At 53.3% G+C, this 14,647-nt stretch overlaps 1 protein-coding gene across 4 annotated transcripts in view; it reads right to left on the reverse strand.

Moving 5' to 3' along the window:
* DENND2A (DENN domain containing 2A) overlaps positions 1 to 4,235 on the reverse strand; it is a 94,142-nt gene extending 89,907 nt beyond the window's left edge. For 2 of the 4 annotated variants that reach the window (XM_087431750.1, XM_087431749.1), the window contains exon 1: positions 4,043 to 4,135. The gene's annotated coding sequence lies outside the window, so the exon portion shown is untranslated. Of the gene's footprint in view, positions 1 to 4,042 lie in introns of all 4 variants that reach the window. The other 2 variants (XM_087431751.1, XM_087431748.1) reach the window with 2 other exon arrangements.
* Between the last annotated feature and the right edge of the window lie 10,412 nt (positions 4,236 to 14,647).

The raw sequence follows: 14,647 nt of genomic DNA on the forward strand, positions 1-14,647 counted from the left end.
AGTAGCGGAGCGTGAGCACTTAACCGCTAAGCCACGGGGCCGGCCCCCAACATACTGCTTTTGAACATCAAATGTAGAGAACCGAGTCTATCACTTGCCTCCTATAATCAAAGGGGCTGACCTGCCTGTCCGTCCTCTGTTGGGTAGCCAGTGCTGGGGATTCAGAGAGAGCCTAGGAACCTGTGGGGGCTGTCTGGTTCTGGCGGAGGAAGAAGGGTCCAAGCCTGGACCCAGGAGACTTTGAGGGACACAAGGCAACGCAGGGGTCAGCCTTGGTCACTCGGGAGTACCTGTGAGACATTCTATGAGCCCTCGGGGAGCAGAAAAGAAGAGGCTGGGGTTCCAGAGATAGTGGGAGAGGCTGTCAACTTTGCCCATAGCCAAAGAAGCAACTGCCTACAAGGTGTATTTGAGGCTTGCTGGGGAAGCCATTGAGCCTCAAACTATCTCCCCTATTATCCTGTCAGAATTGGTGAAATTCAACCCTTAGAGACTCATTCCTTTTGATCGAGACTTTATACATATTAAATTGCAAACTAATTCTCCCGGCTTCTTTCCAATCTAGAAGACGTGGATCGGAGACCAAATATACTTGAATATCAGGAGGGAAGTAGAAAGAACCCAGAGCTCAGAGGCTCAGCACTCAAGAGAGATAGACCTATGTGGATTCCAGGCAGAAAGAGAAAGGTACCGAAGATTTTCACTTCTGGCTAACATGCAGCACTGCACACAATAGGATTAGACTGGACAGATCGAACTGCAGAAGACTCCTAATTATGCTTTTAGAATTTCTGCTCAAAAAAATGCTTCACGTGTGCGCGCGCACACACACACACGTACGTTTCACATAAATGTGTTTGTTACCAGCCTCCTCATCTGTGTCTGTTCTAGATGGCTTTAGATCTTGATGTTGAAGGCTGATTACCTAGTCGATTTCATTACCAGCAATGGGCTTCCTAACTTTAAATTCTACAGGGTCCTTGCTTTTGGAATCCGAGGTTTCTGTGGGTGATTGTTAAAGCAGCCACTCAACCTCGGCTGTACCTTCAAATCACCTGGGACCTTTAAATAATACTGATGTTCAGGGCCCACTCTCAGAGATTTTGATTTAATTCGTCGAGGGTAGGGCCCAGACATCAGTTGTTTAAAAAAATGCACCCCCCCAGGGCATTTAAATGTATATTGTAATGTGCATCCCTAGTTAAAAACGTTAAGAAATATGATGAGGGGGGAGCAGAATCTCACACCTACTCAATTTAAAATTTAAGACCTCTATAGTTGGCAAGAAATGTTCAAACTGTAGAGGACACATCAGCAATGCACTGACATAGATTCTGCGGATTCTGTCTCTTCTGCAGAAGCCAAAGGGAAGGGCCTGGCTGGAGTCTGCAGAACCTTCCAGCTCTCAGCTCGCACTCCCTGTTCCTCTGCAGCATTCCTTGTGTTGCAGCAACAAGATTCCCACCCTCCCTGGCCTCACTCTCTGGTCTCCTGAGTCCCACCCTCTCCCCACCCCCTAGAAGTAGGCTTACACATCAGGTCTGAGGGCAGAAAGACCTAGACCACTCAGGGAGGTGGACTCGCCCATCGGACGGAACGTCAAATGCTGTTCCCACTCTCCCTCGTTCCCTTTGGTCAGGATTTCTGGTGGCTGACCCTCCCAACACACTCTGCCCTACCTGGCCTCTTCTCTGGACCACAGTCTGAGCCCACCCACCTAGCGGCCATACTAGGATTGCCTGTGTGCCCTTCATGGTTGGGCACCCCAGGTGCTTTGCTCTCTACGTTCATCTAAGTAGGTGTCACCTCTTCCTACACTTGAGGGACCATGGGCTTCTCCACAGAGGACTCTCCTGGCCCTAGCTGCCCTGTGCCACAACTGCCCAGAAACCTGAGCTGACACTCAACCTCCCACAGAAATGCAATATATTCCCAAGTCATAATGGCAAGACGGTATAGGAAGACAGTCATGTGGAATTTTATCTTCCCATCTTTGGTACAACCAACAATGAAGATTTTTTCCTATGTCACTCTTTAGTCTTTACATAAAGTTCCACATGACAAATTCCCAGTTGCATTCAATTCCAGGAAAAATTTTGTTCTGAAAATTAATTTGTATGCTTTCTGTTGTCCAAAATCCAAAGCCATGCAATCCAGTGTATTTTTGTTTGTCTCTAAGCTGCCAGAAAATTGAGAGCCAAACTCATTGTCCAAGTGTTGAAATCTGCTAAATTCAGGCCATTCAAAATAGCCATTCCTTTTGCTTTGCTTTGTTTTCTCCTGAGCTTTTCTGCACATAGTTTTGGTCTAAGTTATCTCGCCCTGTGTCCAAGCCTGTTACCAGGTCTTACCTCTTTATCTCTTGGACCTTCTCATCTCCCCTCACCACTGCCATCATCCTGCACGTCAGTCATTCTGGCCCAGGTACTGCCAGGCTTTGGTCTCATCTCCTCCAGGCCTCCACCCAACAACCAGGGCGAGCTTTCTAAGATACCAAGCTGATCCCATCACTCCTGCCTCAGTGAGCTCCTGATTCCCTCTGGGGGCCCACTACCACCAAGATTTTCCCCGCACTTGCCTGTCCCCTCCCTCTCTCGTGGTGACTTTGCACACGCTGTTCCCTCTGCCTGAAACAACCTTCCCTGCTTTGCTTTCTTGGTGAAGAGGTTCCAGGGCTCAGCCCCAGCACTGTGTACTCTGTGGGCCTCCCCTGAGTTGGTGGCCCTACTCTGGGTTCCCAGCATGCAGCACTCCCAGCCTGGCCAGACCAGAACTGGTTTTAATGTTTTGTTTGACTACCCAACTAGGATCGGAAGGAAGGGAGAAACCTTATTCATCACTGTGGCCCTAATGCCTAGCACATAGAGCTGTGAGTGATGCATATAAGACACAGGCGGGGTTCAAATCTTCCGCAACAAAAGGACTGGAGGCCAGCTTCTCCGCCAGCCTTTTCACTACCCTCCTCAAAAACAGTCACTGTTTGCCCTTGACTTCTCACAGAATTCTGTTCTATCCTAAGCCGCCCGCTCCAAGACTCTCTACTCAGCTACTTTGGTGTGTTTGACATTTGATGATGCAAGCAGAAAGGATTTTGTTCTTTTGTTTGTAGTAAAAACAACCGAGGGTCTAAGAGTGTAATAATAAAATTACTGTAGAGTGCCTATTATAACCCTATTCTCCCGGGGCCATGATTACCCGGTGTCTTTGGAGCATTAGAAGAGTCCCGTACCTTAACCACTTCTCAACACCGGCCGGGTGTCCGCCTGCGTCCGCGGCACCAGCTGCTTAAAGCAGAGTCCAGGCACTTGCCTCGCCCCAGAATCTGCCCCTGGAGGGCGGCGCCCAGCTTCTCCACCCGGTCCCCTCAAGGACAGGGTTCCACCGCTGAGGTCTGGCTCTCCTCAGTGGTTTGAACCCAGTTCTCTGCGACCCTCCTAAATTTCATTATATCCTGTGTTGTTGACAGACTCCCCCCGGGCTCCATCTGCTCCCAACTCCATCCTTAGGGGAAAAGTGGGAGAAATAAGGTCATTCAAGCATCTTTATCTTCCTGCTTTTCCAAGACTGCAAATTCTGACCACAGTGAGGTCTAGCCGCTGAGCCCTTCTCGATTCGTTCTCCACACACACACACACACACACACTCTCACTCACTCACTCACTCACATTCACGCCCCCTAGGACCCAGCGCGCGCAGGGCGGGGGTCTGTCCGGTTTCTGCAGGTTTCCGAGGCGCGGGACGACGGCTTCCCCGGCTGGGCCCTGGAAGTCATCCCGAGCCCCCGGAAGGAAGTCTGGACAGCACTTTGCTCAAGTCCCGCAGGTCCCCCGCTTCGGTCAAGTCCCGCAGGTCCCGAGAAGCGGCTCGGTCCCCACGTCTGAGGACGGGTCTTCAGTCTGCAAGAGCCACGTCCCTGCTCCTGGTCGGGGCAGCTCCAGCCGTCTCCTCCCTTCCCCCCGGCGCGGCCCCTCCACGGTCCCCCCTGGCGCGTCCCTCCCGCCGGCCCCCCGGCGTCCCCTCCATGTCCCCGGCCCGGCCCTACCTCCCGGCGGGCCGCGGCTCCGCGGGCTCCGAGGCGCAGCTCGGGGGCGCCCGGGCGGGCGGGGGCGGCGGGCGGCGGGGGCCCGGGGCGCCATGGCCCGCAGCCCTCCGCCCTGGTGTTGGCCGGGCCTCTCCCGGCTGCCGGCGAGCCGCGCGCGCTCCCTCGCGTCCCCGCCGCCCGGCCGCCGCAGAGGGCGAGTGCAGGGCGCGCTGGGCCGGCTGCCCCTGCCTCTCCCCCGGCGGCGCGGCGGCTCTCTGCCGGGCCGCGCGCCCCGCCGCCCCCCGCCCGCCGCCGCTCCAGTGAGCTCATCCGCAGCTGGCGGGCGCCCGGCCCGTTGCCACGGCAACGCCTCTCCCAGGGCCGCGCGGACTCGGGCAGCTCCCGTAAACAGGACCTTCTGCCGGACTCTTCCCCTCGCCTTTTTTGGGGGGTGGGGATGTGACGCCTTAACCCTTTCTGTGCTGGAGACCACCGCGTGGCATTGGAGACCACCGCGTGGCATTCTCCGTCTCCACCGGATTGATTCGCGGGATGCGCTCAGCCCGGGCTGAGACCTCGAGACAGAGGCAACGGAAGTGGCGGCGACATTCCCTGCTCCCAGTTCACTCCAGTCATTTAATGCATTTGGGGGCATCTACTACGGGTCAGGCTCGGGGCTGGGGCTGGACCCCCTAGGGACCTTGTCCCTTGTCGCTTGCAGTCTGGCTGGGGCACTGCAGCCACGAGACAGGCCATGAAAGTGACCAGGGCCAGGAAGGGGCCCAGGGGCCCTGCGCGCGGAGCACTGGGGCTCCCAAACCTGGCGCGGAGGGGATGCTGAAAGAGCTTCCCAGGGGAGAAATGACTTTATAGTGCCCGCTGCCCCCGCTCGCATAGGACAAACAATCAAGGAACACAGATTGCATGATTTAGGACGGCCAAATAAGAAGTGCACGTGAAAATGCTGTGGGCCGCAAGGAAAGGAGTCGTAAATATAGGCCGGGGGATTTGAGGAAGTCTCTCTGGAGCGTGGACGGGCGGAGAATGTCGACTAGATCTGGATAAGTGGAGAGGAAGGGGAAAGCCAGTTGGCGGAGGGAAGAGCTTGAGTAGAGGCCTGCAGGGCTGGTCGGACAGGGAGTATTTGCGGAACAGATAAGTAGTGAGCGGTGAAGGAGCTCAGGTAGGTAGGCCTGGCTGGAGTTTGAAAGGCTTTGGTAGGATTTGGATTTTATGCTGAGGGCAATGGGGAGTTACAGAAGGTTTTTGAGCAGAGGAGTTCCCTGATAAAAGAGAGATGGATCTAGCAGTGGTGATTTATGGGTGTAGAGGGGAGACTCCAGGCCCATCTCTATATGCCCAGGAAAGTCATTCTTGTCTTTAGCTCTGGGACCCCTAAAAGGAGGGCCTACAGCCTATGCCAGGGGGAGAAAGAGAGACGCTTAGCCTTACAAATCCACGAGAGGGGTGTGCGGGAGAGAGAAAAATAAGCAAGAGAAAATGAAGGACTGCAGAACAAAGGGAACATTACCTACTGCCTAGGCCGTCCCTACAGACTGGACGCCTGGGATTTGAGGGACTTGTTCAGATACCAGAGTCACAGGAAAGAAGCTCTGTCTCCTGCTTAGTTGAGGGGTTTGCTCATGCTGTGAGATCTCTGAAACTTTTCTAGGGCTGGTTAAAGCTCCCTGAACTTCTTCATGCCATACCCATTTCAACTAAGCATGGTGACCTTTTAGAATGCAAATGGGCAAGGTGCAAGCATTTTTTAAACAGTGTAAGCATTTACATTATTGTTTTGTTTGCTGAAGCATCATCCGTTAAGTTTTCACTTTCTAAATAAAGATCAGAGATTTCGCTTCTGGGGGTTAATTGTTCCTAGGGTCCTGGGGTAACACGAGGCAGATTGGCAAAGTGGAGAAAATGGCAAATGGAGAACAATCAAGCAGGGAGCCCAGCTGGCTGCCTCCCCCAACCCGATGCACAAAACTGCCTAGAAGCCTTCAATTTTGTGGCTTCAAAATTGCCAGTCACATCTCAGGTGGGTGTGCCAGAGAGGAGGCTGGGGAGCCCCCCTTAGCCACAACTCCTAAGCGGCAGGCTGCCGCTCCTTCATCTGCACCTTCATCTTTGAGTTCTGGACACTAACATGTTTTAGGAAAATATCCCGGCCTCAGTTCATTGGGTTAGACTCCGATGAGCGATGCTGGGGCCTATGCTTTGGGAGTTCCCATCCCTGCCTGCCTGCCACAGCCCCAGCCCCACTGCTCTTCAGGCCCGGCTGCTCCTGTCCCTGGATCATCCTGTGGGTGTGTGGCCATGGCAGGGATCCCACACACAGCTCCCTTCCCTCCGACCCTGTGTGGCCCTGCCCCCGCTGGCTCCCTGGAGTTTTCCCAGCTGGTGCACCCCCCATCCCTCCCAAGCCCTGGTTCCCCAGTTCCAGAAGACACGGTAGGCCCAGGGTAGCCCTCCAAGGTTGGGGCTGTGTGCTGGAGCCTGGGAGACCCTCCCACCCGTCCCCTCTTCTCCCAGCTCCTGACACTGACGGCTCCAGCAGTGCACCCCTGTCTCTCTTCGGCTTCTCTCCACGTTGGAAAGTGAGGGCAAGAGTAAGAGGTACCGCCTGGCCTCAGAAAAGATGCGGGTGGGAAGAGGGTGGGGGGAGAATTGATTTTTCTTCGTCTTGAATCCTGCTTCTGCCACCTAGAACAGCCATGGAGCACTACAGAACCCCCCTCCTCTTCCTTCAGCATCCTGTTGAGGAGCAAGGGTTTTGGGTCAGAAAGCTAAATCCGGCTCTGGAGCAGGGTGCTTCGCGTCTAACCCTCGGTGTCTTCATCTGAAAGGTGGACATGGCAACGGTTATACCGATCTCATCGTGTTGTTTTGGGATTAAAGCAGATCAAGTAAAGCGTGTAGTACTGCGCCTGGCCCATGGGGGGCGCTCTCGGTCAGCTCCTGTTATTCTCCTAATCTCTTTCTTTTCTTTGCACGAGCATAAGGGCGCCCGGGGTTCAAGAGGGAGGAGCCGGCAGTTTTCCTTCTCCTCCATCAGACTGAGCTTCGCCCCTCCCCCACCCCTGTTAGGTCCAGGGCCTTCTGCCAGAGCACGCCGGCAGCACAGCGCCCGCTTCATCTCTGCCATAAGCCAAGCGAAGGAGACTGAGGGACAGGGGAAGGCTGCGTGATGAAGACGGGGAGAGATCCTGAGAAGGAGCCTTTGAACATCTCCTCTCCCCAAAATGGTTTAATTTCCACTTAAATTCCTTTTGGATGCTAGCCATTTACTGAGCATCTTTTCGGTTCCAGGCACTTCACATATGTTATGTCACGTAATCCTCCCCACATGCCTGAGCAATTAAATATCATCTCTACCACTTTATGGGTGAGAAAACCAAGTTCTAAGAGGTTATGTGCCTTATTCCAGGCCCTTCTGACTCAAGCCTTGTTCTTTCTCTTACACCAGGTTGCCCGAGAGCAATGGCTGTGCCCAGGGCCTCCCCGGCAGGAGGGCTTTCTGGATCAGCGGTCAATCCGTGTCCTGGTTGTGCGCCCCCACTCTGTTCATTATAGGCAGTGCAGTTCCTCAGGGCATCTCTGACACCATCCCTAGAATGGAGTACCCCTGCTTGAGCCACTGGGATACATTCCTTCTAGGCCACTCGACTGGCAGGAACCCTATCTCATTGCCACTTGCCTGCCAGGGCATAGTTGAAAGGTATACACACAGTAGGTGACAGATGAGAGGTTTGGGTATTTTTATTATTGTTATTTTATCCAGAAGGCTGGCGTGGGGAGAGGAATCATTTGTCTACGCTTAGGCTTTTGACATTTGGATGAGGCAGAGCAAGGAGGAACTTATTTTGGGGCAGGGAAAAGTCCACAGCCTCACCTTGACACGCCCTTGGGGAAGATCCTCCTCCTCCCTTGAGTGCGCTCCTGAGCCCACTGAGCAATCTGGGCTAGGAGCAGGGCCCCCTTCAGTCTTTAGCAGGCATCCTACTCCTGTCCTCCTCAGGAGGCCATCTCCCTCCTGCCATCTCATTCCATCGCTATCCCATCTTTGGCCCACTCTCCCCGCCTGGAGACAGTTGGATGCAAGTTCCTTCCCGTCCCGCCACAACCCCCCACTGCCTCCCTCTGAGGAAACAAAACCAACCCAAGTGTCGCACCCAAACCTCAAACCCAGGCTTGGTTTGTTCTTGGTCCCAATCAAAGGTCATCCAGGAGGTATGGGATGGAGGGGAAGGGGGGAGCCGGGGCCACCCAGGGGAAGGGGTGAGCAGAGCCCGGACTGGGGCCTTGGGCTCCTTCATCCTTCCCTGGCTGCGAAGGGCCCGACTTGGGCTGAGATCGCTTTGTTCTTGCTCTCTCTGTCCCCCTCTCCCTCTCTCAGGGTGCTCTCCTGCCTTCTACCTCCTGTGCTGGGGCTGGAAGATGGGCAGCCGTGGGGCCCACTAGGGGGTGCTGTGGAGTAAGTGGCATTTGTTGATCACCACAGACCACTGACGTTTGTCAGGGTACCACTGGAAATCTCGAAGAATCACTGAATTGGCAAATACCATAATAACATATAATTTTTGCCTAAGAACCATCTGTTTCACTTCTATGCCCACAGCTTACTTTGGAGGGTCACTTTTTTTCACAAATAATTAAAGCGTTCATAACTTTACAAGGATTGGAGTGTTTATGACACTAAAAAGCAGAGCACAAAGTCATGGATGTTCGCATCTTTCACCATTAGGCAAGTCTCTAGCATTAAGGCTGCAATCCCAAATACCCTCTATCCTTATATTCTTTTCTGTTCCTTCTGGGAGATCCAGTCCAATACTAAGGAAAGGAACGAGTGTGGTGATTGAGATACTTTTTTGGAGGCGTGAAGTTCTGCATTTAAGCAGTTCCAGCTCTTCCTGTCACTGTGATTCCAGAACACAATAGAACAGTTGGACCAGCTCTGAACTGTGCTGAAGACGCAAGGCTCCCACCTCCTGTTTCTAGGAGTCTTCCCTGCCTATTTCCTGGCCAACCAGGCAACCTCCTCAGACCTGAGTGGGGAAGCGGGAATCCTCATCAAACATTTTCATCACTCAACGTTATGAGCTGGGCACTGCACCCAGGGACAGAAAGCCTGCCAGCTCGTCCCACCCCACCCCCCGCTAAAATCCACCCCCTGCCCTGACCTCAGCCTCTAGACCTCCAAATGGCTGTAAATCACTGTGCTGCTCCTCAGAGGCCACACCTTGGTTGGGGAACATTTTTCTGGAAGCCTTTAATATCTGATCCACTTCCTATATCTCTCAGATCAAATCAAATCAAAATCAAAATATTGACCAAAGGCAAGCCAGGTGACTTCTGATTGCTCTAGACAGCAGTGTGACCTCGTGCAGGGCAACTCCCCTTGTGGGTCTCAGGTTCCTGGGGACAGATGGCCCTCAGGTCCCTCCCAGCTCCTGCCCGCTCAGGCAGGCAGAAAAAGCACAAAAGCAGATGCCCGTTCTCATGCTCATTCTGCTTCTCCCTGTGCGACTGAGTGTGCCAGGTAGTGTCAAGGCTTTGCAGAGATTACCTAGGACGCAGGTTCCAATTTTAGCCTTTTTACCAATGAAGAAACAGCCAAAAAGAGGTGGATGCCTTGCCCACGGCCACCACGAGAGAGTGTCAGAGCAGGGGTGAGGCCAGCAGTCTGACCCCAGGCCAACCCCTTCACCACTTTGCCGCCAGGGCCACTGGTCAGGAGCTACTGTTCTCACTTGCCTGGCTTCAGAACGGAGAGGTTCAAGGACCTGGCAGCAGCACAGGCGCACACAGCAAGTGGGGCAGAGCAGAGCAGAGACGGAAGGGGCCTCACACATGGGCACAGCCGAGCCCCTCAGGCAAGAGGGAGGGGCCCTGCCTGGGCCACCTGCACCTGCCTGTGCTGAGCGACCCGTCTAGAAAATCAGAAGGTGGGAACCAGAGGAGGGGAAATTCTCATGAGAAGAAGTAATGGAGACAACTCAACTAAAGAAAAACAAAGAAAGAGAGAAGGCAGCGAGCGGGCCTACGCGAGGAAGGGATGTGAGAATCACTGTAGCAAATAGGGATCGAGGCAGGCATGCCTACAATACCCTCCTCCCTGAGTGTCTTTTTCCAGAATTATTTCTGATATGTTCTGCTCCACAGGCTTGGGGAGTAGATGTATGTGGGTGACCCAGAGCCAGAATTTTCATGCCAGGGTCCAGCTCTCTTAGGAGCCAATTGCAGGCCAGGTGTACCAAGGAGGACAGGGGTGGGGTAAGTACTTCTCGAACTTTTTGTCTGACAATCCCCTTGGCTTGAGGGGGAAAAAAAGCAGATTCTAATCTTCCCCACAGGAATCCTAATGCAGGGGGGCTGGGCTGGGGCCCAAGAATCTGCACTCATGCAAGCACCCCAGGTGTCTTTGGTGGAGGTGGCTCAAGTCCCCGCTGTAGAGACACCGATGGAGAGCCCGCTCAAGGGGGACGAAGAAGCGGGGATAGGGCAGGTGTGCGCAGGGGGTCCCCCTCCCTGATATTCTGTTCTGAAGAGAGTGAGTGTGTATGTCGGGGGGGAGGAGGTTGCTGAAAGGGTCTCAGCAGAGAACTGTCCTCCACAAGGAGCTAAGCCCTGTGGTTCTCACCTAGGGACAACTGTGTTCTCCAGGAGACATCTGGCAATGTTGGAAGACATATTTTAAAGTCACAATCAGGAAAGGGGGGTGTTTCTGACATTGAGTGGATAGAGGCCAGAGATGCTGCTCAAAATCCTACAATGCACAGGACAGCTTCCCCTCCCTTCATCCACAGCAAAGAATTATCCTGCCCCAAATGTCAGAAGCGCAGAGGTTGAGAACCCCGGAGCCAGCCAGTTCCCCACCCCGACTCCTTTCCCCAGGGTCTTGAACAAGTACTTGCCCTGCATCCCATCTGCTATGTAACAGTGTTACATAGGAGGTGCTAAAATCAGTCCTTTGGATCACATGAAAAGATAAGCGCAGCCAGGTGGGCCTTGGCTTCTCTCTTTCCTCGCCCACCCATTCCTTCTCACCCATCTGGGAACCCAGAGGGAGCTTTGGTTGCACGTCACAAGTAAATAGTGCCACCTAGTGGTACTAGAGTTAACAACACCAGCAGGAACATTTCCAAGAACTGGAAACTATTAATCGTTAGCTGGCTTATGCTGTGGAGAAGATTCTACCGACAAAAACGAAGACCACCCAAATGAGAACAGAGGCTATTTATGCAGAGCTTTCTATAGCAAGGTATTCGGCCACCATCACTTGCATCTGGCCGAGACTCAAACACAAGTGGAGACGCAAACGCCAGTGTGAAAGGTTTACATAGAAAAAAGAAAAGGCTTCAGGTGTGCCCTAAGTGGAGGTTGTTGGCACAGGGAAGCTGGAGGCAGGGGCATCTTGTGTGACTGGTTTGGAGACGATATCTGGCTTTCTCTGGTTGGTCCTGAGTTGGAAGCAGGGGTGAAAATTAGAGAAGCTGGCAGTCACCGATCAGGTCCTGACTGTTCCGGGCCGATTGCTGCAGAGGCTGTGGGGCAGAGTTCTATTGTCATACATGGTCTGGCCAGTGTCTGTTTGTATAGTCAGTCTCTTTATTCATTAATCATCCCAAATACATTCCTGCTGTTACTACTCCTGAAACAGACTACATAAAGCTACCCCTGTGAGAAGCAGCTTGACTGCAAATCAACATCAGTGATTTTTAAAGGTAGCCCTTACAAATTTTGATATAGGGTTCATATTTGATATAGGGCTCATATTTGATATAACTGATTTTGATGTCCATGGTGCCTTAATATGTATGATGTCATTCTCCTAATTGACATTCACATGGGCCCCAGGAATCCCTCAGTTCCACCTGCTTGGGTGACTAAAACTTGAGGTGCTCCATCTCCACCACCACCACTACCTCCACCACCACCACCAGCACCACCAGCACCACCAGCACCACCACCACCCCCACCTCCACCTCCACCCCCACCCCCACCCCCACCCCCACCACCACCACCACCTCCACCACCTCCACCTCCACCTCCACCTCCACCACCACCACCACCTCCACCACCACCTCCACCTCCACCTCCACCTCCACCACCACCACCACCTCCACCACCACCTCCACCACCACCACCACCTCCACCACCACCACCACCACCACCACCACCACCTCCACCACCACCTCCACCACCACCTCCACCTCCACCACCACCACCACCACCACCACCACCACCACCTCCACCTCCACCACCACCACCACCACCACCTCCACCACCACCTCCACCTCCACCACCACCACCACCACCACCACCACCTCCACCACCACCACCACCTCCACCACCACCAACACCAACACCACCACCACCACCACCACCACCACCTCCACCTCCACCACCACCAACACCACCAACACCACTACCTCCACCACCACCTCCACCTCCACCACCACCTCCACCTCCACCACCACCTCCACCACCAACACGCCCAACAACACCACCACCAACACCACCACCACCACTACCTCCACCACCACCTCCACATCCACCACCACCACCACCTCCACCACCACCACCACCTCCACCTCCACCACCACCACCACCTCCACCTCCACCACCACCACCACCACCTCCACCACCACCTCCACCTCCACCACCACCACCACCACCTCCACCACCACCTCCACCTCCACCACCACCACCACCAACACCACCACCATCACCTCCACCATCACCTCCACCTCCACCACCACCACCTTCACCACCACCACCACCTCCACCTCCACCACCAACACGCCCAACAACACCACCACCAACACCACCTCTACCACCACCACCACTACCTCCACCACCACCTCCACTTCCACCACCACCCCCACCACCACCACCACCTCCACCACCACCACCACCTCCACCACCACCACCTTCACCTCCACCACCACCTCCACCACCACCTCCACCACCGCCACCACCTTCACCTCCACCACCAACACCAATACCACCACCACCCCCTCCTCCACCACCACAAGGTCAATAGTTCTCAAACCATGTTCCCAGGACCAACAGCATGTGGGTACCTGTTAGAAATGCAAATTCTCAGGCCCCACCCCAGACGTACAGAATCATACACTGGGGATGGGGCTAGCTCTCAGGTGATTCTGATGGATGCTAAAGTTTGAGAGCCACTGCTTTAGGTGAATTTCTAGGACACCACAAAGGCCTTATTTTAAGTGAGACCTTCCAAATGTATCATCCAAGTTTGTGAAAATATGTCTGTCATATGCAGTAGTAAGAGAAACAGAACAACTTTTATTTATTTAGATAATATATATGACAATCTTTGCTAACCTTTACTGACATACAGTTTCTGGCTTACTGCTTAACAGCCTTGAGAGGCAGGTACTATTCTTACCTCCACTTGATAAGTGAGGAATGCAGTCTCTGAGAGACAAGGTCACTTGTCCCCAAGGTTATATAGGTTACACAGAGCCAGGAATTGAAGCCAGGCTAATTTAGCTCCAGAATATTGCTCTTAACTACTGTTAAAGATACTAGTTGCCAGAATCATAAACATAAGTCTAGAGGATTTGTACGGCTTTAGTGGGACTCTCTTCCCCAATTTGCTTAAGGAGAAACAGAGGCCCAGAGAGATTTGCTGAGGTCACGTTGTTACCTCCTAATTAGGGGGCTAGAACCCAGGGCCTCTAGTTTCAAATTAAGTCCTCAGTAAGCCCTTTGCTGAATCAGAGGTATACAAGAATATTCTACACATCTTTGGGACAGCGTGGATAAATAAATCAGGAGGAAGTTGAGAAGGAGGTAATTAATGGCTGTCCATATTTGAAACCAGTGATGGTAGGTATGACTTGTGTCTTGGGAACCGCAAAGGGGTCTACAGCACCTTGTGGAAATGGATTATTAGTTAACAACATGGGAATAGCCGTTGGCCACTCCCATTCCTGTCTGTATCAGCACCCCAGGTCCCCATATTTTCAGGCACTCCTTAGGGTTGCTAAGTGGCTATCACACTCCTAGCAGCGGGAACTGCAGGCATGGACCAAGTTCCTGTTTCTCTCTCCCCAGGGTCCCTGCCACATGTGAGGCCCACAGATTCACCCCTGGGCAGACTTCCATGGAAGCCTCTCACCCACATGGAGACATAGGGTTGCATATGTAGAGGTGACTGTGGTGCCCCAGGGCAGGCAGCCTCATAAACCCCAAAGAGCAGAGCAGAAGACCACGGGGCCTTCCCTGGCTGTGCTGGCTGATTTCCAAGCTCTCCCTTTCTCTCCTCCTCGCTCTCTAGAGCCACCTGACCTTCCTTTGGTTCTTCAAGGTTAAAACAAACAACCCCCCACCAAAAAAAAACAACCTCACACCAAACTCCTTGCTTTATTCTTGCTTTTAGGGCTTTATTCTTGCTTTTAGGGCTTTATTCTTGCTTTTAGGGCTTTATTCTTGCTTTTAGGGCTTTATTCTTGCTTTTAGGGCTTTATTCTTTATGTGACTGAACGCCCTCCCATCCTTCCTCTCCAAAGCAGCCGCCACCCATCGGTTCTCCTGACTCTTCATTTCTTTCATGGCCCTTGCCACACTTTGAAATTGCACACTGTG

The sequence above is a fragment of the Ceratotherium simum genome, chromosome 1, assembly GCF_057802395.1.
Source record: "Ceratotherium simum simum isolate JZ-2026a chromosome 1, ASM5780239v1, whole genome shotgun sequence".
Taxonomy (NCBI): Eukaryota; Metazoa; Chordata; class Mammalia; order Perissodactyla; family Rhinocerotidae; genus Ceratotherium; species Ceratotherium simum.